Source organism: Pelodiscus sinensis, chromosome 6, assembly GCF_052426305.1.
Source record: "Pelodiscus sinensis isolate ZL-2025 chromosome 6, ASM5242630v1, whole genome shotgun sequence".
Classification (NCBI taxonomy): Eukaryota; Metazoa; Chordata; order Testudines; family Trionychidae; genus Pelodiscus; species Pelodiscus sinensis.
This window is the reverse complement of record NC_143057.1, coordinates 36,110,064-36,135,720: the sequence shown is the minus strand read 5'-3', so window position 1 is coordinate 36,135,720 and position 25,657 is coordinate 36,110,064.

Below are 25,657 nucleotides of genomic sequence, written 5' to 3'. Positions count from 1 at the left end.
TGTCACAATGGTGGCTCATAGTCATCCTGTGATCAACCAGGACACTGAGGTCCTTCTTCTCTTCCGTTACTTCCAACTGATGTGTCCCCAGCTTATTAAATTCGTTATTAATCCCTAAATGCATACCCTTACATTTCTCACTATTAAATTTCATCATATTACTATTACTCCAATTTACAAGATCATCCAGATCTTTCTGTATATCCCAATCTTTTTCTGAATTGGCAATACCTCCCAACTTTGTCATCCGCAAACTTTATTAGCACACTACCACTTTTAGTGCCGAGGTCAGTAATAAGATTAAATAATAATGGTCCCAGAACTGATCCCTGAGGAACTCTGCTAGTAACCTCCTTGCAACCTGACAGTTCACCTTTCAGTATGACTCTCTGTAGCCTCCCTTTTAACCAGTTGCTTATCCACCTCTCAATTTTCATATTGATCCCCATCTTTTCCAATTTAACCAATAATTCCCCATGTGGTACTGTATCAAAAGCCTTACTGAAATCGAGGTAGATTAGATCCACTGCATTTCCTTTATCTAAAAAAAATCTGTTACTTTCTCAAAGGAGGAGATCAGGTTGGTTTGGCACAATCCACCCTTTGTAAAACCATGTTGTAATTTGTCCCAATTGCCATTAACCTCAATGTCCCTTATTACTACTTCAAGAATTTTTCCAAGACCTTGCATACTACAGATGTCAAACTAACAGCCCTGTAGTTACCCGGGTTGCTTTTTTCCCTTTCTTAAAAATAGGAACTATATTAGCAATTCTCCAGTCAAATGGTATAACCCCTGAGTTTAAAGATTCATTAAAATTTTTTGCTAATGGACTTGCAATTTCATGTGCCAGTTCCTTTACTATTCTTGGATGAAGATTATCTGGGCCCCCTGATTTACACCCATTAAGATATTCGAGTTTAGCTTCCACCTTGGATTTGGTAATATCTACCTCCATATCCTTATTCCCATTTGTTATGTTGCCATTATCCCTAAGCTCTTCATTAGCCTCAAATACTGAAGCAAAGTATTTGTTTAGAGATTGGGCCATACCTAGTTGTTAATCTCCACTCCATCCTCAGTGATTAGCAGTCCCACTTCCTCTTTTTTTTGTTTTCTTCCTATTTATATGGCTATAAAACATTTTACTATTGGTTTTAATTCCCTTTGCAAAGTCCAACTCAACTTGACTTTTAGCCTGACTTTATCCCTACATGCTCGAACCTCAATAAGGTAGCTTTATTTCCTGATCCCTCCCATCTTCCACTCCTTATATGCTTTTTGCTTTTTCTTAATCACCTCCCTGAGATTCTTGCTCATCCAACTTGGTCTAAAACACATACCTATACATTTTTTCCTCTTTCTTGGGATACAGGCTTCTGATAGCTTTTGCAAATTTAACTTAAAACAATCCCAGGCCTCTTCCACTTTTAGATCCATAAATTCTTTAGTCCAATCCACTTCCCTAACTCATTTCCTCAATTTATTAAAATTAGCCCTTTTGAAATAAAAAACCCTAATCTCTGATTTATTTTTGTTTATCCTTCCATTTAGTTTGAACTGAATTCTCTCATGATCGCTTGAGCCAAGGTTGTCCCCTACAACCATTTCTTCTATGAGGTCCTCGCTACTCACCAAAACCAAATCTAAAATGGCTTCCCCCCCTTGTTGGTTCAACCACTACTTGATGAAGGAATTCATCAGCTATCACATCTAGGAAAATCTGAGCCCTATTATTACCAGTATTTGTTCTCCAGTCTATATCTGGAAAGTTGAAGTCTCCCATGATTACACAGTTTTTCTATTAGTATTTACTTATTTAAAAGCATTAAAGAGGCCTCTATCCATATCCAAATTAGATCCTCGTGGTCTATAGAACACCCCAAGCACTATCCCAGGGGAGGATCTAATAGTTTTCTTCCCCAATGTGAATTTTGCCCAGACAGACTGTCTTCTCCATTCCTTCACTTTTTATTTCTTTACAATCTACCTCATCATTGATATACAATGCGACTCCACCACCTTAACCCTTATTTCTCTTTCCTAAACTGCACATACCCTTCAATACCTGTACTCCAGTCATGCCTAGTATTCCACCATGTTTGTTATTCCTATAATATCTGGTTTCACTTCCTTGACCAGTAGCTCTAGTTCCTCCATTTTGTTACCTAGGCTCCTTGCATTGGTGTACAAACATCTTAATTCTTGCTGTTTCACCTCACTCACATTCTTTACCCCATTTGGCATGGACATTGTACCTCCAATATGATCCATTAGACTAGTATCCACTTTGCCCTTCCTCTTTATGTACATTCTCCTACCCCCAGCTATATCCTTTTACTTCATTTTCTTCCCTTTCAAAGCTAAAATCCGGCATAGAGATTACCTGGACATCTCCCAACCGTCTCCCCCAAATTCCTAGTTTAAAGCTCTTTTAATCAGTGGTACCAGCCTCCATCCTAGAAGTGTTTCCTTCCCTACTTAGGTGAAATCCATCCCGAGAGAACAGTCCTCTGTCCGTGAATGCCTCCCAGTGACCATACATCCCAAAGCCCTCCTTATAGCACCACTGCCTGAGCCACCTATTGAGCATCATAATCCTATCACACCTTTGTTGCCCTTCTCTAGGAACAGGCAGAATACCACTGAAAATCACCTGAGCCTCGATTTCCTTAAGTGTCCTCCCCAGCCTGGCATAGTCTCCCTTGATTCGATCCAGTGAGAATCTTGCTGTATCATTTGTTCCTACATGAAGGATGATCAATGGATTCTTTCCCTCTCCCTTTTTGGATCCTCTTCAACCTTAGTTCCACATCCCGTATCTTAGCACCTGGCAGACAGCACATCCTTCTATTCTCTGGATCAGCTCTGGTTACAGGTCTGTCTATTCTTCTCAATAAGGAGTCCCCAATCACATAGACCTGCCTTTTCCTTGTGACAGTGCGATTCTCTAATCTATCCCTTGTTTCCTCTGGCTGCTAGTCCTTTCCATTCCTATCTTCCCTTGTAATCTTCTTCAACCCATCCTGTATCTTCCTGGTGCTCATTATTAGTGTTGTCTACATCGACTCCTCCCCTTTATGTACGGGACTAGCCACTCTTCTTTTCTCTTCTTCCTTGCCTTTTCACCTTCAGTGGCCACTTGCTGTATCCCTTCTCCATTCTCCAACTCCGCATACCTGTTCTTGAGCTCTATTTCTCTTTGACTGGCCTATCTTTTCCTCTGCCTGGTTCTCAATCATATGCTTCCACTGTCCATTTTCTTCACCCAGCAGTCCCCCCTCAGAGGCCTTTGAGCCTGCTTGAGTCTGCATGTCTAAGCTTTTCCCTTCAGCCACCTCATGCTTTTGCTCCATCTGCTCAAACCCCCTTCTAAACTCGACCAGAGTTTCCACCTGCATCTCCAATTCTCAGACCTTTTCTTCCATCGCTTCTATTAGGTGGCATTTCATACAAACAAAACTCCTTTTAGGTACCCCCTCCAGAATCCTATACATACCACAGCTGCCACATCCACTCAGTCTCATTGTGTCCTCCACTGCTTGGGTTATGGCCACTGCTGACTGTTAATCAGCCTTCTCACCTAAATCCTGTTAGTCCAGCAAACACAAAAACAAACCAAAACATCCCCCCCTACGGCAAAAACAAACCCTAAACTAGTCCCACAATCCAAACTCCCCTTACAAACTCCCACACAAACTCCCCTGTTTACAGCTGTTTGCTGGCTCCTGTGCCACTGCTGCTGTCTGATTAACTGTTCCCATTGGCATCAATGGGAGTAGTCAGAACCTGAATACCAGAATTGTGACATAGGCAACCTCAACTATGGCCAAATTCAGAGAACATCTTTTTCTGAGGGTTCAAAGCCGACCATTAATTAGTAGAACCAGAAATAATGAAAAAAAGGCCATTTCCCATATATGTAAACTCTAAGTTTAAAGTGAAAAGCATTCATATTAATTTTTGCAAAAAGTAAATAGACTAGGTGCAGAGGAGTTGTGAGAAGATTGCAGTAATTTACAAAACAGAAAACAATTGGAAAACATGGGTGAAATATCAGGGTTGCAGACCATGATTGCCTTTAAAAAAATGTTGTGCAACAGAAAATAAAGGAACCCTCCTCTCCCCACCAAACCCCACACCCTCTAAAATCTGTGACAAGAGCCCAGGTTTTAAAAAAAGGATAAACAGAAGGAATATACACCAATCTTCTTTTAACACTATAAAATAAAGTGAACATGAACTTCATATCTTTCCAAAAACTGCCAACTTAAATTGCCAACTCAATCACATTTACAAAATTGAACCATGGATTGCTTAAAAATGATAGAATTACTTTTGTAATTAAAATACCACAAAACTGAGTTAAGTTAAAGCACCAATTTAGGAAGGAGAAAGTAGTGAGACGGAGAAGTAGAAAGGTGGACAAATACAAAACCAGAGTGATTGAAACACTGGCATCCAGTGAGAAATTTGATTTTCACCCAGTAACTAGAAACAGAGCTACATGGCCTGTGTTTGTCTGCAGGACAACTATTCTTAAGTTATCCTATACAGTGTAGTTGGACAAATTTTGTATAGATTCATACACTTGATCATTTTAGGGTGTGGCAGGGATAATTATGCATTATTCGGCTGACAATTGTATCAAGTTGTACCTCACTGTCTCTAGAAGGCATGATACTACCTATACACTTTCTATGCTGTGGTAGGATTTTCTTGTGCCATTGAGATGGAAGAGAGGTTGTTGATTTGACTACCAGGTAGGAGATACAGCACCTGGGATGGAAGAGGTGAGACCACATGTTGGTGAGGCAGAACCCAGACCCCTTCTCCACCTCTCATTGATAGGCTTTAGGGAAAACACAGGGTTATTGGCTTTCATTTTCCCCATCCTCATACCTATTTACATTTATCCTGGCTTTTCAGAGGTGTCTGGCCCCATTTGCTGTTCCACCTGCAATAGTAGTGTAGAAGCTGTGTTCTTTTGTAAGCTGGGGGGAATCCAATTAATTGGGCCAAACTGGGCAAAGTCCCGTGGCTTTTCCTTAGAGGCATAGCTGGGTTGAAAGGATACAACCTGAAAGTTTAATATTAGGAAAGGTAACATTTGAACCTGTCCCTTTTAGCTTTTATCAGTACACACATTGCAACAAGCTAAACAGAGGTAAATGACAACTGTTATTTCAGTGATGGATCCTTGTGCCTATAGAGGGAAGTCTTTGCAAGGATACCATCTCTCTTGCTGGAGACAGAAGGATTTTGAGGTAATCCAAGGCCTACAGATAAGCAGAGGGGGATCCAATATTATTGGTTATATTGTGGGAGTGCTCTAAATCTGGTGGATCCAGTTAAATGCTTAATAAATGAGAAAGGAATGGGCATATAGCAATCCCCTTTCCTGTCACTTAAATTCATCTGCCAGTCACCTGTGTCCCCTGAGTAAGGGGTTACCTGCTCATGAGATCCTCATTATAAAGAGATTTGGGGAAACAAGATTACTATTCTAAGGATTATGCAGGTTCATAGTATCAAAAGCATAACCATAAACACTGTGACCAGCAATCCAAGAGTCTTCCACTAAATGTCATTTCTTATATTTTTTTTTCTTAGCTTAGCCCCATCAGAAGTGTCTCTCATACACCTGCTTGCAGTCAGACTCTATTTCCAATATAGGCTGGCTTTTGAGAGGGCACTATTTAGGGATTTTAAAATAAAACTTAAACAAGTGTAGTTTTAAAAATAAATACTATGACCATGTTACTTGTGTTAGTGTACATCATTTCTATGGCCAGGATCACCGCTCCGTTGGACATACCAAAGGGTTCTGTGGAAGAAGATACACTTGTAGACTTCCTCACAAATATATATATATAGTAGCCCAATGTCTGAGTCTGTAACGCTGAAATGCTGGCTGTTCCCTCTGGGAGGCCCGTGTTGCATGGGGAGTGCGGGGCCCAAATGGCTGCTTGCTTCCCCGCGGCGGCCCAGCTGAGTGGCAGACAAGTCAGCCGAGCGCCATGGCAGGAGAGGAAGGGGGGTGGGGCAGTGACGTGTGGTGAGACAGCAGCTCCAGCCCCTGGCCGTGAACGTCACCGTGCCACCCCCCCTTCGCCTCCTGCCGTGGCGCTCTGCTGACTTCTGCTCCACCGCATAGGAGCAAGTGACTGTTTAGGCTCCACACCCCCCCCATGCAGCATGGGGAGTACGTAGCCCAAACAGCCATTTGGGCTCTGTGATCCCCCGAGGTGAGAGGCAGAAGGGGGAGGAGCAGAGAGAGGGGCAGGAGGCAGAGGAGAGCTGAGAGAGAGAGGGAAAGACAGTAGTAGTAGGAGGAGAGAGAGCAAGAGACCGGAGGCTCAGGAAAGAATACCGAGGTGGAGGAGAGACCTGAAAATGCAGTCTTATGACGGGCTAATTGGCTAGTTATTGTATAAAAAGGGAGAGGACTAGTTTGATAGGTGATCTACCACACACATGTAATCAAGTCCTAAATAGTCAACCCTTTTGGTGCTAACTGTAAGGCAAATTGACCTGATACATGATATATGTCAGGTGTCAGTAGCACATAAGAAAAGAAATACATTTGGCCAGTAACTGAATTTCAATATTGAAAAAAATGAGACATTGGTAGCTATCACAGCCATTTCTCGGGACTTTACAAAGCTGTGAACATTATTCCTGTTGTGAGAGGACAGACAACTATACCATAAATTAAAAGGGAAAAGGTAATATTTCTAGCATCTTGTGAAGGTCTGAAAGTTTTATGCTGACATTTTCCAGGCTTTCTACTGATGCATCTTTGGGGACAGAGTTTACTTTAAGCAAATCATTATTTGATAGTGAGGCTGAAAGATAATTGTTTGAGATAGTGGCCTGCTCACAGGAATAGAGGGCCAGTCACTAACAACATGCACAGAACACAAAACTGAGGGTGGTATGTAAAGCCCCCAGTTATCAATTTTCTGCTGCATGCAATTCTTTTGCTCTGCACTAGTAATGCTAGTCTGTAAGCACCAAGGGCTGAAAAATTACCCTGGGATGGGGTAGTATTGGAATATACCAGTTATACCCACTTTTCAGTGATCACCACCCTCTATCTCCACTGCACTGGCAGTGAAGTCATATAGTATACATGCCAGTACACTGGCTACATACACCTGCAGGATCTCCATCATACTGGGATAAACAATGCTACTAAACTGTATAGCACACCATTCCATTAAGTACACACACACTTTCCAAGGAAGAAAGGGGATGTTTTGATCCTCTTCCACACATGAACGATGCTTATTCAATCACCCAGTGAAGCCAATGAGCTACACACATGAATAATTGCCACTCGTGAGCTGGGATCAAGCCTAGAGTTGGAGTAGTTAATAGCAGTTAAAAATTAAATGCTACAAGGAAATCATAAAGCTAACACCAAAAGTAAGAACTGGATTCACTTCCGACAGAGGAGGTGGATAAATCCTTAGAAAAAAAATCGCAATGTCACAGCTGAATTTTGCAACAAACATACAGGTAACGTATTATTCAGAGGTGTTGGTATTATAAAAACCTGCAGAAAACTACACAACGCAAACTTCAGTCCTGCAAGCGCTTAGTCAGGGGCGGTTGGGCTTGAAAGGACTGGAACTCTTTTATAAGTCCCTGAACCTGTCCCATTCATAGGGCTTCCCTATACTTTGCTTGCTACAGAGAGAAGAGGAGGAGTTCTTTTCTGGTCATGCATGCCATGCAGTTTATGATGACACGGCCAATACAGGCCAGGTAAGGGATGATGGGGATGCACAACTAACGAGGGATACCGGTTTGCTACCTGTTTGAGTGGCTGCAGTTGCTCTTTCAATGTTCACGAGGCATAAGGGATCTGATGACAAAAGGATCTGGGGTCAGTTGATCCTCTTCTAGACTACCGCGCTGTGCCGACAAACAGCTGATTAGCACAGCTCGGCAGCCATTTTGATGTAAATGAAGCGGCAATTATTTAAATTGCCACTTCATTTTGCTGTGTCTAGTAAACTCATCTACATGGCTCGGTCAACAGAGCCATGTAGTCTAGACACACTAGAGTAGGCAGAGTTGGCTAAGGGGATTGGGCTAGGCTCTACTCTGTTACACTGGGCCAATTCTGCAGTAATTTCAGCCAATTAAAATGGATATTAGAATCTGGCACGCTAGCTTCATTCCTCAGCCCATAGCTTGACACTAGTGTTATGCATTCCGATATCATAAAGCACATTAGGGCAAGCCCTGTGTCAAGAATCATGCTGTGGCCAGTCATCCTTAACTGTGAGGCCTGAGGAATGGGAAGCTAGGGTTAGAAACAGAGTCACAAACCAGATACCAGAGCCAAGGATTAGAACTAAATTACTGGCTCTGGGAACTACCTTATTGTACAGATTGGTCCAAGCATGCTATTTAGAGGCTGTGAGAAACATCTCTGGCCTATCAGGGAACAGATATGATCCACTAGTCAAGGCCTCTGTAAGGACAGTTAATGGTGCTACGAGCCTCTCAGAACATTAGTCAATGCTCTGCCAGAGATATTGGGTAGTAGCACCAGTACTGAAGTCCCCCAGGGCCTGCAGATACAGGTTCCATCCCTGTGGATGGCCTAGCAGGGATCACACCCATAACATCTCATCATACCTGTGGGCCTTGCTCATGTTCCCAGTAAAGTCACAAAAAGCTGTGACTTCTGTAGAATTTTGCAACAAATATAGAGGTAATGTATTATTCAGACCTATTTGCCGCTCTTGACAATTCCACCAGATTCCATAAACTTGCCCCTGGCTTCAAAATCTCTAGCTTTGGTCCTCCATTACATTCTCTGGGTGTTTCTCCTATTGAATTAGTGAACTTTGGGCATCTGACGAGATAATTTGGATCGAGTGTTGCTGTAGCCATTGGTCCCAGAAAGGATAGGTGTGGTAATGTCTTTTAGTGGACTAACTTCTGTCAAGTTGACAGTCAAGTTTTGAACTTTTGAGCCCTTCATGATGATTTGGAGTGAGAAGAGGGTATAATGTATAAAAAATACTGGGCTTGATTTCTCATGCCATTGTAAATTGGGAGTAGCTCTACTGCTCAGTGTGGTTGCATTCACGTAAAACCTAGGTGAGAGAATAGAACCCACTATTATATTCCACTTATACTTTTCCTGCCTGATAAAAAGTTCTAAAGTCTCAGGGCTCATCTAGAGTATGCAAAAGAGTCGAAAGAGGATATTAGAATATTCCATGGGAATTTGCCTATCTTCTTCCGGTCTCACTTTCGAAAGCAGAGCTTTCAAAAGCGAAAGTAGCCAAGATGCGTTTTTTTCGGCAACCCTCTCCTTTTTTGAAAAGCCGCTTTTCCTCAAAATGAGGTTTACATGGCTTTCAAAAAGGAGGGGGGGTTGCCAAAAAAATGCATCTTGACTACTTTCGCTTTCAAAAGCAGAGCTTTTGAAAGTGAGATCTGAAGAAGATAGGCAAATTTTCACGGAATTTGCATATCCCCTTTAGAATCTTCTACATAGTCTAGATGGGCCCTCAGATGGTTGGCTGTATTAGTCTGTAACTAAAAACAACAAGTAGTCCTGTGGCACCTTAGTGCTGGTCTACACTAGGGAGTTATTTTAAAATAACCTCTTTGTTTCAAAATAATAAGCAGCGCATCCACACTACCAAACCCATTATTTCAAAATAACAGTCTGATTATTTCAAAATCTGTACTCCAGCTTTCCTGAGGGAATAAGTTTATTTCAAAATAGATATTTCAGGAGTTATTTCAAATTTAGTTATAATAGCCCAGTGTCTGAGTCTGTAACACCAAAATGCTGGCTGTTCCCTCTGGGAGGCGCTATTGCCTGAAATGCTGGCTCTTCCCACTGGGCGGCCCATGCTGCATGAGGAGTGCAAAGCCCAAATGGCTGCTTGCGCCGCTTGCTGTCCCGCCGTGGCCCGGCTGAGCAGCGCAGAAGTCAGCCAAGCGCCACGGCAGAAGGGGGAGGGGCAGTGACATACATGCCTAGGGGTTGGGGCCTGGCCATGTACGTCACCGCCTCGCTCCCCTTCGCCTCCTGCCGTAGTGCTCGGCTGACTTCTGCGCTGCTCAGCCGGGCTGCCATGGGGAAGCCCAAACGGCTGCTTGCTGCCCTGCAGCTGTCCGGCTGAGTGGCGCAGAAGTCAGCCAAGCACCACAGCGGGAGGCGAAGAGGGGCGGGGTGGTAACATGCAGCGTGACAGTGGCTCCAGGCCCTGCCCCCTGGCCGTGAATGTCACTGCCCCCCTTCGCCTCCCGTTTTGGCACTCGGCTGACTTCTGCACCGCTCAGCCAGGCCGCCGCATGGAAGCAAGTGGTGCAAGTGACCGTTTGGACTCTGCGGTCCCCCGAGTGAGGCAGGAGGGTGAGGAGAAGAGAAAGAGAGAGATGGGGGGGAGAGAGGCAGGAGGTGGAGGAGAGCTGAGGGGGGGGGTAGTAATAGGAGGAGGGGAGAGAGAGAGAGACTGAGCGAGAAACCGGAGGCTCAGGAGAGAACTGACATGGAGGAGAGACCTGAAAATCCCGTCTTATGACTGGCTAACTGGCTAGTTTTGAAATAATACCCTAGTGTAGACATGCCCTTAGACTAGCAAAAATATATATAGTATTATGAACTTTTGTGGGCAAAATACACTTCTTCAGATGAGCTTGAGATGAGACTGATTTTGCCTATGATAGCTCATGATATTATATATATATATATATATATATATATATAATTTGTTAATCTTTAAGGATAATGACATTATTCCAAAATAACCCAGTCCGTGTCTACACTACAAGCAATTATTTCGACATAGGATATGGCTAGACTGTGGGGGGTTTGGGGGATACTGGAGATATCCTGAAAAAACTCCGCTGCACCCAGGGAATGCGTTTGCTCTTCCGCAAAAAAAAGCGGATGAGCAAATGCACTCTTTTGGAAGCCCCTGCATTCCTCGTTCCACGAGGAAGTAGAGGGCTTTCAAAATATTTTTTTTTTTTTTTTTAATTTGGCCCAGTCTAGATGGGCCAAACTTTGGAAAAGCCTCTTCCAAGAAAAGTATTGGAAAAAGATACGCAAAATGCACTCCACATTTTGCATATCTTTTTCCATTAGATCCTTGCGGTCTAGATGTACCCATAGTGTTAGAAATGTTGAGCTGGAGGACTTCTTACTCTGACTCCTGTAACCCTCATTTTACGAGAAGTAAGGGAAGTCAGAGAGGAGTGCTCTCTCTCAGACTTCCTGCTGTATAGACAGCACCAAAAGCCAAAATAAACTATTTCGACTTATGCTATGCAATTGACATAGTTCAAGTTGTGTAGCTTATTTTGGCTTTAGTTCTGCTATGTAGATGTGCTCTTAGGTGCTCTTAGCAGTTTTAAAAAAAAAAAGTTCTAAAAAGAGTTAAAGCTACCTCTGACAAAACCAAACCAAACAGCCTTATATGAGTCCTTAAGTTTATCTAAATGTTTTACAATGCCAGTTCACTATTTAAGCAACGGTTAAAAAAGGTCATTAACAAGTGATGGTTTCTGACTTAATGGCCTGGGGTGAAGCCAAGGGCAGCTAACACTCTAACAAACCAGTTGTAAACTTCATTAATGGCCAATTTCCTCAGGATTATTTCTATTCTAAACTAAATTCAATGGTTTAGAACATAAATTATACTCCCCCCCCCCCTTTAAATTAACTGTGATATGGTTAGAGGTATATTTAGGAGAACAGATTTTTTTCTCTTTAGCTATTAATGACTATCATTACCCTGGGCAGAGAGAGAGAGACAGCTCCACACCTAGTAAATTTACATTGTATAACTCTGCTCAGAAAGAATGCACTTAATTTGGGCAGAGGGTGCATGAAGAAACAAAGATGAATATATTTCAGTTTCATGTATGGTTTAAGCAATGCCAATTAAAATTCATCTCAAAACTACTTCAGCGAGTGCTGCCGATGTCTGTTAGGAACTTTCCTTTCTGTGCATTTCTTTCACCATTGTTACAGATGGGAATGCAATCACATGGAAACTAGAATAAATCCCATACAGACGATTCAGGCTGCCTATGTGCTGCACAAATTGAATGGTCTATATCCTACCTAAGAAATGCGAAAGAATGTGATGCTAGCCAAGTAGTGCACAATGCTGAAAACTGAGTTGGTTTTCTGGCTTTGAATATAGAGCTCTGCAGTCTTCTGGCAGCTGATGAGTGCAAATAGAAAACATGCCAGCAGTGTAGACCAATGCATTATCACCCCAACCCCCTTGCTGCATAACTGTGCTTCATAATATGCCATAATATTGGCAAGCACTGCTCAGAGCTCTTTGAGAACAAGAAGCAGCTCATGAATAATGGTTGGATCAGGAAAGTGATAATTAAATGAGACAACTGAATGCCAGTAGAGTCCCCAGTGGAAAATACTCTTCAGTGAAGATCATTCCACCTTTCATTTTCTCTTCCAGTTTTAGTACAGACTAGCAGTTCATTACTACAAATACTTTTCAAGCTCCCTCAATCTTTTATAGTAGTGCCATTTTTTAAGATTTTTTCTTTATGCGTACAGAAAAAAAGTCTTTACCTTTGTGGGCTTAATGACAATGTTTTCACCGAACCAATAGACCATAAAACTAGTTAGCAAAGTGCAGGATCTAGCACTCTGTTTAACGTTGATTTGTGCTACTCTAGCTGTATTAGCTGACCTAAAATCTGGCATAAATGACAGTTTCCTCTGTGCGAGAATTCTGAAGTAATGTATCCCAAGTTGCCATATATAACAGACCCTACACTACCCCACCTCGCCCCTCTGGCATAGGCGGTAGCTAGGATGTTTATATGCCCTAGCAATGTACAGCTACTGGAACAGTCCAGAGGTTATTAGCAGCTACTAAGAAATAGAGCAGCCCTAAGGTATCAGGGTCTGACCAAGTGGCCTCTTTTGTCCTGGGATGCGCCTCTCGCCTCTCCCAGGACTGAATATGCAGAGGTGGCTTACAGCTGTGTCTGCACTTCCCCCTGAACTGTTCCGACTGTAGTCTAGGGTCTGAGTCAAAGGCTAACTACTCTGGGCCTAAACTATCCACTGCCTTTCTACTTCATGTAGTCATTTACAGTTGGGAAAGGTGAGTGCAGAATGGTTGTTAAAAGCTTCACCTATTATGCGAAGCTTTAAATGCCTACAAAAAAGCAATGGAGGAGCAGGCCCATTATGGACTTAATATTGTTTTCATTTAGAGCTGTGAAATGTTGAAGGAACTTTATTGACTTTAATGGAGTTACTTAAGATTTATGCTGGTGTTACTGACCACAAAACATATCTAGATGTGCATAACAAGTTTTGTATCCTATGTATGATGATACATTCATTCTTTTCTCTGAAATGACAAAGCAACCTTTTAGTTGTCTCCATTCTTAAAAGAATTTGACAATAATGTCACTATTCACTTCATACAAACTCAATTATCAGTTATTTTGAAAGTATTTGGCTTGATAACTTTGCAATCAAGAGCAACAGAATATTTTTAGCATCTAAACTGTGGAAAAATGAATGTGGTTTGCTTGTTTATCAAATACATTGAGCAGATGATGATTATTTAACACACACTTAGATTCAGAAAAAAATATCTTCAGTGTTCTAGAAAAAAGAAAATGGTTCTTCCCAGTGGAATACCGAAATAATTAAAATGCTTAATGATCACTTAGAACTGTGTATTTCTGGACTTTTTAAAAGGCAGAGTGACTTTCAATTCTCACACACAGAATTGTCACATAGCTAGCATAACCAGACTATGTGGGTGAGCAGGTAGGGAGACAAAATCCATTTCTCAATGGATGAGAGCGCATGAGCAAAGGAAATGGAGAAATTTGGGGGCGGGGAGTTAACTTGTTTGCAAATGTTCTCTTCCATCACTCAGTCAGCTTCAAGCACAATCTCCCATTCTTAGTACTTTAGAATGCTGCTAATTCAGCATTCACGCATTCAGGAGGTGGGAGGGAACAGATTATCTGTATTACACATGGAGTTCTGTCATGTAGTCCCATTGAAGTTAACCATATTCCCTTACGTAGCAACTGAACCATATATAAGCAGTCAGACATAGGTATGCTACTAAATTATTCTATAGAACTGTGTATGGTCCCTATGGCTTTTACATTATAGGGTTTCAAAATGATGATAAAATATCATTTGCCACGGGCTGGAACAGAAAGCTGTAACAAACAATTGAAAAAGGCAGGATGTATGCAATGAATTTTCCAATTTCACATTACAGGTAAGTCATATTGCTTACAACCATCTGCAGAAAATGAATAAATTAGCATTTGTTAGATGAAAGTTTCTCATAACTCTGTATGCTAATTTGCATATAAGTGGCTAAAAGGAATGGAAGCCTTTACAGAAGTACTCATTGTTGTATAACAGAACTCTAAAAGCTAGTGTGTCATGCTTGTTAATAAAGGTATAGATTTCAAGAGTCCAATGCAGTCTCTGCCTTTTAGCAAAAACAAGGTACCATCACCATACATGCTAGGATTGATTTCAGCTCTAATGTTTCTCTTTGTAATCTTTCAGGAGAATATGTTTAGAGAGTGAGACTATTATCCTCTTGAAAAGGGTACAGTACTGCCCAGAGTTGTGTATTATAAGTGCATAGATTTAGTTTAAAGACTATTCTGGTCAGGTTGGAATGTAAATGGGGAAGGAAAAAGAAAAACACACCACCACACACTCACAGAAAGACTCAGTGACAACTCAGCAAGCTGAGACATGATGCCTCATCTTAATTAGCATTATCATGCATTTTGTTTTACACTGCTTTAGAAGCAAAAGGGGAGGATGGGGATGGAGCAGAGTTCTGAGATGGGGCTATTCTGTTTTGTTATGATCGTATTGAAGCTAATACTGTAATTTGCATTCTTTGAAAAATCTACTTAAACACTTTGATTTTCATGAAAATCAGTCTAATGATTTTAAAAGGTTAATTATGCTTTGTATAATTAAAATAGTATTGTTACAACATCTGATTTATTTTTCATATGTTTAAATAACTTAAATGTGCAGTATCACAGAGATCACGTAGAAGAGGAATGAAGAGATACTAGAAGCAGTATGGTCTTTTCTCCACACATAGTTCCTGGTTCTTAGGCCAATCAAGTTTAATCCTGGTTTTGCCACTGATCTCAAAGCAAATCATTTACCATCTGTAAAATGGTGCTAACACTTACAACTCACTGGTGCATTGAGATGGCTAATGATTTAATTGGAAAAAAAATGAAGTTTGAAAATGTAATGGGTTTGAATCTTCAACCCTTGGGCATGTCAAATAGCCCCCATGAGCCTCTTCAGAATGTGATACTACCTAAAGTGAGCAAGGGTGGAACAATAAGGTCCTCTTACTTTTTAAACTCCCCAGCTAGCAACAGAATAAGTAGGTATTCCCTATCCTATTTCTTGGGAATACCAACAGTACTGTTAACACTAAAGTACATTTTGAGAAACCATCCCCTTTTTTCTGTGAAACATTTCAAGATTTTTATTATCTATTTACATACAAAAAAAGCACGCGTTGCCTTTTTATCCTTTGGAGTTATTGAATTTGTTTTAGTGGCCTTTCCTTACCACAGTGTGCACGAAAATGAAATCAGAAGTCTAAGTGACACTTGTGTATCTACACTGCAGGGCTTAACTCGAAATAAGCTATGCAAATTGAGCTACATCAGTTGTGTAGCTTATTTTGAAATAGCTTATTTCAAAATAGGGAGCAACTACACAACACTTATTTAGAAATAGAGCACTCTTCTTCCGCCTTCCCTTACTCCTCATACAATGAGGGCTACAGGAGTTGGAGTAAGAAGTCATCCAGCTAGTATTTTGACACTATTTTGAAATAACTGCTTGCTATGCAGAAACGGACTAAGTTATTTCAGATAGCGTTTGTTATTTCAAAATAGTGTTGCAGTGTAGTTGTACCCTTAGGCTATGTCTAGACTGGCATGATTTTCCGCAAATGCTTTTAATGGAAAACTTTTCCATTAAAAGCATTTGCGGAAAAGAGCATCTAGATTGGCATGGATGCTTTTCCGCAAAAGCACTTTTTGCGGAAAAGCATCCGTGACAATCTAGATGCACTTTTGCGCAAAAAAGCCCTGATCGCCATTTTCGCGATCGGGGCTTTTTTGCGCAAAACAAATCTGAGCTGTCTACACTGGCCCTTTTGCGCAAAAGTACTTTTGCCCGAACAGGAGCAGCATAGTATTTCCGCAAGAAGCACTGATTTCTTACATGGGATCGTCCGTGTTCTTGCGGAAATTCAAGCGGCCAGTGTAGACAGCTGGCAAGTTTTCTGCAAAAGCAGCTGCTTTTGTGGAAAAACTTGCCAGTCGAGACACAGCCTTTGACTTGACAACTTTGCTGTCTACTATCAGTTGACATGACGGGCCTCTCAACTCTTCCTTTTACCCCAATGATTTTGTTCTGTAATATATATTTTCACAACACTTGTTTAGCTCTGATTTCATCTATCTAGGGGCTTATATGGTCCTTAAGGAGGGTTGCAACCCCTGCATCCTCATCAAGTGCACTCCAGCCTCAGTTTCCCCTTCTTCAATACCTCTAGGTTAATCATATGAGACAAATAGTCTTCCAAATAAAAGCTCTTCAGGGATCTTGTTTATTATAACAATTCCAATACTTGCAGAGGAAATTATCAATCTACAATCTTGCGTTAGGCTTCTGTAGCCCAAATATTAGTCTGTGACTGGACCTTTCAGCCCGGACCTTTCAGCCCTTAGCTCAAGGGCTCTTGTTAGAAGATTTTTTTTTTTTCTTAAAGTACTTGCTCCTGTTGTCATGGGCTTATATCAGAATTTCTTTTCACTAAGAAGTTCCTGACCTTTATAGTTGTAATAATATTCTTAAACATAAATCTGAAAATTTTAAAAAGTCAGAAGGTAAATAAAGATTTCCAAGATGTTTTTATTTCAGTTTCTGGTGCTGGGAGTGTTCAGTGTGTTGGCAGTTTAGGGCTTCACTACAGTCCTTCTGTTCAGCAGCAAGAATTCACTGCAGCTTTCCTCCTCCTGGGCTTGGGAGTGATTCCAAGCAGCCCATGACCCTTTCACCAGCTTCTGGTCACAGTTCCACTCAGACATTTTTCATAAAAGCAACTTAACACTCACTTTCACATCTCCCAGCTGAGCAACTCCCTGCTTTCTTACTCTGACCAATTATTTGATGAGCAGGATTGCAAAGCCCCAAGTACTCAAATATCAGGAGTTTGGCCCTGGTTCACATATATAGTAGGTTACTAGCCTATGAGAGAATTTTTCTGTGAGTGAACGAATCTGTTTGTCCAAGAACTCCTCCTAAGTGGTAAGAGTTAGGATCACCAAAGTCGGTATGCAGCGTCCTTTTATAACAATTTACAGGAAGGTCAGGGATTTGTTGGGTTTGTGAAAATTGAAACTCTCCCTTTTGTACAGGGACACAAAACCATATAGAAAAGAGACAGAATCACCAGGCAGGTGAAAGGGGCTGGATGGGAATGTGCATGTCCCCCCATGTGTGACTGCCCCAGTCCCAAGTCTCCTACCCGCAGGCCCACTTTAGGGAAGGTGGGGGGTTCCAGCTCCCCTCCTCCACAAGGGAATATTGCTGGTTGCTCCTCTTCAGGGAGCAAGGGGAAAGTGCACATTTGCTAAATTCTTCCCTCTTCATGGGGAATGCAGGGGGCCAACAAATCTCAACCTGCCCCAGCTGTGGCTGCTGCAGCTGCAGCAGCCATTGGGAGGTGCTTCTTATGTGGCCACAAGCTGCTGCAGTGAGAGAGGGCTGAAGTTGTCCTCTCTTCCTCGGGATTACTGCTTACTGAACCCCTCATCTCCAGCCACACCCCATAGTAAGGATTTAAATCAGGGAACCTAAGGCTCCCGGCTTGCATGGATCCAGACCCTGAGTCTCAGGGTTCCCTCCCAACATTAGGGAGCCTGTGCTGGTGCTCCAGCTCTCCGCTGCCTCTCCTTGGGGAAGGAACACACAAAATCTACTAGCCTGGACATCACTAAGTGCTGGTGTGTGAGGGGAATGTGGGGAGTGTTTTTCCCCTTCTCAGTTGGGGGCTATGACCGTGAGGATTTGTTTTGTTTTTTGTTTTCTTTTTGCTTCTCACTTGTGTGCAGCCCCTGACTAATTTTTCTGTGGGTCAGTGGCCCCCCAATCCAAAAAAAGATGAGTGACCCTTGACCCACCCTTGATTTAAATGAAGAAAAACAAAAAAATTAAGGACCTGAGCAATGCTGGATAAATCGTCTAGTAATAAAATAAAAAAGTAACACACCCATGACATTTTTAAAGTCATGATTACATCAATAAACACTCTCTATTTGCCTTCTGGTTTCTGAGAATTTATGGTTCGTGTTTTCCAGCTTTTCTGTAACCATGTTAGTGAGAAACTTACGGCATTTTTCCCCCACAAGTGGAAGTTGAAACTTTCAAATACTCTCATAATTCCAGAAGATGCAGTTTTACAATTAACATCAAATATAATGAGCTATTTGTTGGCAATGCTGGATCAATCACAGCAAGAGTCATGACTACAGAACTACATTCTCTACCCGCCCATATGCAATATGCCTAGAACTCTACAAGCTAATGGACTGAAAAATATTGAAATCAAAGTGAGCTAGACACCTAAATATCATTGAGGACCTTCCTACATGACTTGTTCACATCATGCAAGAAGTCTGGCAAAGCCAAGAATAAAACACAGATCTCCTGATCCCTGGACTGGTACCCTAGGCATGCCTACACTTGGAGTTAGTGTGTGATTCCCAGCTCAAGGGGGTCTCATTCATGCCAGCACTTTGTGTACACATGCTAAAAATAGATTGCAGGTGCAGCAGAAGGGACTAGCTACCTTGACATTGCACCCATAAAAAATGTAGGCACACATGCGTGGTGGCTAGTCTACCCAACCGTTCAGACTGTTATGGAACACATTTTGTTTTGAACGCAATAGCTCAGTGAAGGCATATCTACACAGCAGTGCTAAAGTTGGAATAAGCTAAGCAACTTCAACTATGTCGATTGCGTAGCTTAAGTTGAAATAGCTTGTTTCAGCTTTTTGGTGCTGTCTACACAGCAGGAAATCAAAGGAAGAACACTCTTCCTTCGACTTCCCTTACTCCTCATGAAATGAGGGTTACAGGAGTCAGAGTAAGAAGTCCTCCAGCTTGACATTATATCGAAATAAAGGCTTGTACTGTAGACGTGCTCTTTATTTCGGAGTAATGTCAGCTATTCTGAAATAATGCTGCTGTGTAGACATACACTGAGAATGAGCACAAGTATGTCTCCATGAACTAAGAACCACTCCTCAGCTACGTCTAGATTGCATCACTTTTTCGTAAAAGGGATGCAAATTAGACGTATCGCGATTGCTAACGAAGCGGGGATTTAAATCTCCCCCGCTTCATTAGCATAAAAATGGCTGCCGCTTTTTTTCGACACTGAGCATTGCTGGAAAAAAGCGCCAGTCAAGATGCGGATCTTTCGGAAAATAAAGCCTTTTCCGAAAGATCCCTTATCCCTCTTAAAATAAAATAAGGGATCTTTCGGAAAAGGCTTTATTTTCCAAAAGATCCGCGTCTAGACTGGCGCTTTTTTCCAGCAAAGCTCCGTGCCGAAAAAAAGCGGCAGCCATTTTTAAGCTAATGAAGTGGGGGAGACTTAAATCCCCGCTTCATTAGCAATTGTGATACGTCTAATTTGCATCCCTTTTATAAAAAAGGGATGCAATCTAGATGTAGCTCTCCAGTTTAGAGCATAGACATATCCTTTAACTACAAGGCATATTTCCTCCCCAAACACTAAGAAATTTTGTTCGTGTTTTGCACACAGAAATCAACAAATGGAAGTCTCTCTCTTTTTCAGTTTGTTATTCAGCCTTAATTTATGTTGTGTTGCAGCTTCTACAATCAGTAGTGGGAAACAGTATTAATCCCTGGAACATCTGCACTAGCTGTGGAAAAGGGCAACATCTTTGCCAAGCCCCACAACCAAGACCACATTGGGACAGCTGCTACAGAGTAAACAAGATACCTTCTGTGAATAATGATAATGTTTCTAGTGCTCCTACTCTGCTCTGCTTTCCAACTTGGTGAAAGTTTTGGAAGATTAAATATCAGCCATTTTTGTGATGTTTCTACTGGCTAGGGATGTTTTTCATCCTCTAATAACCTAAAAGCAGCTAATGGGATTTTGCTTAAACTTAAAAATAAATACTCATTAGCCAGTCACTAAGCATGAAACATTTCGGCCCAAATGGCTTATTTTTTAGAAAGATATAAACACAACATTTGCAAACAGAGCCTTATTGAAACTGCGTTGCAACCCGGACTCTAGAATCTGCTGCTAACTGAATGCTTCAATAATTACTCTGCACAGTACATATGGCATTGGAGTGCTGCATTCATAATGCTTCAATTAAGGAAAACATTTTCAGAGGCTAATGCCGAAGAGGCAAAATTTGGTAAAATGCTGTCAAGCCATTTTTATAGATACTAGTACAGATTCCTTTTGCTTTTATCGGATGATTTTTGTTAGTCTTTTACAAGAAAGAACCTGTTGCTTTTTTAAAGCACAGTATTTAGTAGGCCCTTATGGTTCTATTTTCTCAGTGTATACATGCTTCCCATTAATTTTATAGGCTAGTTCCACATATATACTTGTGCAATGAAGCTATTTCGATATTGAAGAAATACATATTTAAAGAATGGCACATACTGTAAGGTTTGATACTTTAAGAAATGAATTCGACTGAGCTAAGCTGACTTGCAGTAGATTATTATCTAGTCCAGTCTTCAATCACATAACATTGGGAGAGAATTACTTTGTATATGTTGTAATGGATTTTGTGTCCAGCTGTAAGCGGGTTCACTACTCACCATTAGCATGCCTTCTCATGACTCACCGATGTTCGGATACCCCCTCTTGGGGGCGCTCTGCCCATAGACTCACTCGCACCCTCCATCACTCAGAGTAGGGACTTTCTTCATGAAAGGGCTGCTCCTTTGGGGTTTTGTCTTAGGTCATCACGACAGCTCTTTCTGGGGTCTGTAAAAGTGTCTTAGGATGAGCTTTCCTCAGCCAGTTCTCTGTTCTCTACCCACAAGTGGTGCCACCTTCCCAGAAACAGGTATGGAATTCCATGTCCACACTCTACACTCCAGGGTCTAGCCAAAGGACCATATGTTCTACAATAATAGTCTGTTCTCAGACCTGGTTGTTTCTTCCCTGAAACGTGTCCTAATTTGTCCCACTGTCCTCCAGAACAGTAGTTTTCAAAGTCAGGGTAATGGACTGTTGAGTGCCAGGTCTCATTGCTGCAGGATGATCAGGTAGGCTACCTGCTTCTCCTGGTGCTGCAGACTATGCTTCATGCCAGAGCTGGAGAGCAGCAAGCCTGGCTCCTAGATGGTGGTGGGGAGAGAGTGCACAGGGTTTTGCACATTGCCCCTGACCTGAGCATTAGCTCTATACTCCCATAGCTAGAAACCTGCTCCAGGCTGCTTCGGAGGCGCAGCATGGTCTGCAGTGCCAGGAATCATGCTTTAGGACGCCTGCAGCACCGCTGACTGGGAGCTGCTGAAGGTAAGGGGTGGAATGGAGGGTCTGATTACTCCCACCCCCCTCAAAGCCAGAGCCCTTTCCTACATCCCAAAGCTTTCATCTCAGCCCCACCCCAGAGCCCACACCCTAGTGATGCCAGGTAACAAGTATCAACAATTTTCTTCAACTAGGTCATGAGAAAAAAAGTTTGAAAACCCCTTCCTTAAAATGTCTTGGTTTATCACATATCTAAGCTTTCCCCACAGCTATTTTCTTCCTTTGCTTCTAACCAGACTCTAACAAACTGTGTGTGTGTGTGTGTGTGTGTGTGTGTGTGTGTTGGGGGGTGCACCCCAAAGAAAGATTTTAGATTGCTTCTACCTATGATGGACTTCTGTTCTCAACTTTATAGAAGCCCACCTATTCCTGCCCATGTGAGCTTCATCCTTAATTAAGAAGTATTGCCCCTTGGTGCCCCATCAGCTGCTGCTTATGTGGTTCATTGGTCTATCTAGTTTACATTAATCTCTTCAGGCGTGAATACTAGCTCAAGAATGAAAAAGGTGCAGGCTGTCCTCATACAATTTCAGAGATAAACTCTGTCTGCACTTCTGCAAGGACGCTTTCCAGCCTTTGTGTTTGCTTCTTCTGTATAGACTCCAGCAACAGAGACAATTGCATCTGTCTTCCACATGCTCAAAAATAGAAAGGAATATTAAACAGAAAATGAAGGCATCTCAATTCTGAGGCTCTTCACAACAAAAAGTTCATACATGTGCATAAGTGTTAAAACTAGGGTTCCTGGACATACTGCTGTACCCCTGGCTTGAAGTGGTTTCCATCATGCACAGCGTTCACAGTCTGGTTCAGTGTTTCTCAGCACACCTCCTATAAGTTGTTCCAGCTCCCATGTACATGTGAAAAACAAATCAATGGATTTCTTACCTATGCTATGATTAATACCTTGAATAGAAAGTGAGAACTTTTTTCTTTAAAAAATTTCATCTTTTCAGTTATTATGCTGTCTGCTTCCATATTTATCCCAGCTAGTGCAATGAAAAACATGCCAGTTTCATTTTTTAGTTTCTAAATGTCACTAGTTTGTTTTCATTCATTAGGAAAAGGCTGCAACACTTGAGTGTAAAAATAGCAAGGGAAGATTTATGTGATAATCTGTTTCCATTGGATATTTATTTTGAAGGGTAACATTTTTAGTTGTCTAAGATTTGATCAAATTGATATTTACAAAACTTACATTTTAGGCCAAAGTTGTCTGAGCACTCTCTCTTTAAGATCTCAAATTTATTTTGGTTCAAATTTCCCCACTTACTCTACAAGTTCTGTTATGTTGGCTTCTAATATTTGTCCATGTATGTCCTGACATGGAGAGTATGTTATAATCACTGCATTTTAAAAATCACCACATTCATGTTAAATGTAGCTTCCCTCATGCCCATTATTTTGTGTGTGTATTATTTTCATTCTCTCCACTTTCTTATATTAAAAAGGCTCTTACTGGAATTTAATTTTGAGTTAAATCTTCACCCCACCCTTCCGCTTAAAGGCTGCATTAAATAAATCCCACTAAAAGTAATAAACCACTCTTAGCTGTGGCCTTGTGATATCAGTTGTCAGCCTGTCAGAGCAAATGTGAGAGCTGAATTCAATGTCACTAGGGGAAAGAGAATTTGCAGACCAAATAACCCACAATTTCAGAAATAGTATGATTAACTGAGACATTTGATGCTTACTCTGCTTTAACATTCAGGGTACCATAAATAGGATATTCATGATAAGAAACATTTTCATTCTGTTAATGATAAAACAAAATGATGGGACAAGAGGTGAGAGGGGAAAATCTTTGTATATGAAGTTCTGCTTTCCTATTATTGGTTTGTGATTTCAAGAATTAAGTGCAATTGACATGAAAATAGCGTATATTTGTGAACAGCCTGTAATTCAGTAAGTATCATACACATTTGAGAGAAAACGGATATTGTTGATCAGTATGAACTTCATTTTATTGTTATGTTCTTTAGATGAAGTGCATGGATATGTGGACACAGAAATGAATGCGTGTGTGTGTGTGTGTGTGTGTGTGTGTCTGTCTCTTTAGACACTGAATTTCAAGGAAAATAAGCAGACGGGGAGGAAAAAAAGAGAAACCTGAAGAATTCCCCCCCCCAAAGCACTCTGGGATACTGGGAGCAGAGCATTCTAACATGGCAGGATTTATAGGTGTGACTAATATAAGTTGACAGCTCAGTTCAGATATGTCTGCCTGTCCTTAGCTAGACCATTTTAGTGAAATGTTTGTTTACCCTTAAAGAGCTGAACTTGGCTCATAGGGGATGGCTATTTTTCATTTGCTCGTGTCCAGCCTGAAAGAGTTCAAACTGCATAAACAACCAACAAGCTTTGCTATTGGTTATTTGGTCTCTTATTGGAAATCCAGCAGCTCAGAAATCAACATCCTCCCCTTCACTATAGGCAGCAAATTCTTGCTTTCAGGACAGCCATAGCTGTAGGAATTCCCAGGAGGCTGAACACAGAATAATCTCAAGGAAGATATTTTAACTGAGGACATCTGAGTATATTGGTGGATGGGCTATTACTAACAATTATCACAATTCTGTCTCCCCCATCTAAGAAAAATATTTCCAACCTATCAGTACAGATGCATATATCAATTCAAAGCATGTTTTACTAACGGACGCTAAAAATGAAGGAGATTTTCTAAAACAATGAGGATAAACAAAAGCATACAATTAATACGGTCCTTTTCTCAAAGAAATTCTTTGTGTGTGGTTATCAGCACTTGGAAAACAAACTTTCAGGGCTTTGTTTGGAGAAAAGCCAAATACAAAACACAGCTTTTCCCACTCCCTTCTCTCACTATTCCTTAATATTTTGACAGTGAGGTTTTTAAAAGGGATGTGGTACTCCCTGCCACTTAAGTTCTTTCCACCATTTCCTCAAAGTCAGGATTTTACAGAACTACAAAGAGGAGGTCAAGGTGGGCAGGGAGTGCAACTAGGCAGAGTCCATCTCAAAGAACTCTTGTTGTAAGTCAACATACAGAATTGGAAGATTCTAATATAGACTTTAAGCTATTACAGACGTCAATCTGTCTCCAATGTAAGAAAATGTCTGAAGTAAAAGCCATAGTGATTCCTGAACTCACTTGGAACCTAATCTAATGCTCCAGCCAGTAGCAAAGACTGGATTTCTGATCTTTTGAATCGAGTTCCTGAATAGGGAAGGGTGTTGGATGGTGAAAGGGCTTTATACCAGATGGCACAAACTTTTTCTTTTATTTCCAGAGTTCACTTGTCTGAACTCATGGAACTTCATATTCCCTTAAATGAGAGACCTCCCCACCTTTTGGAAACAAGCTAAATTCACTGCAGATTGGTCTTAAACTTCAGTCTTTGTCTAACAATTAGGCTTGAGATTTAAGAGACACTGAAAAATGCTTTCCTTTCCTTTGGGGCTTGAATAGTCTCTGCTAAGGTTGCAAAGAGGAGCACAGTTGGAATTGATTTACAGAAGATGTTGAGGATGAAGGATGAATTTATCTATGGTATCTGAAAAGTCAGACCTTTTCCTAGAAAGACAAAAAGAGACCCAAAGATCTTGCTGTGGATCTCATATCCTTCACTTTTTAAAGTATTTCCTTCTTATCATTATTAAAAACAGTCCACCCCCTGAAAGTGAAGATATCTATTTTAACTTAGTTTAAGGAGGAAGAGTAGAAGATCTCAGGCATGATGTCTGTAGAATGTCTTAGTAAATGCCATAGTCCTTTCTGCCAAATCTCTAATATTAACCTCCAACTGCTAAAAGCACGGTCAGAGACAGGATACTTGACTAGTTGGACTGTTGGTCTGACCCAATATGACCGTTCTTATTAAGCCTATCCTCTTTCTCTGTGGTTTAATGTCAATAGCAAAAACTCCCATTGACTTCAATGGGACCAGGATTTCATCTTTATATTCTGAGTAGGACATGTAGCATTTTGGTTTTTTCCTGTCTCTTCC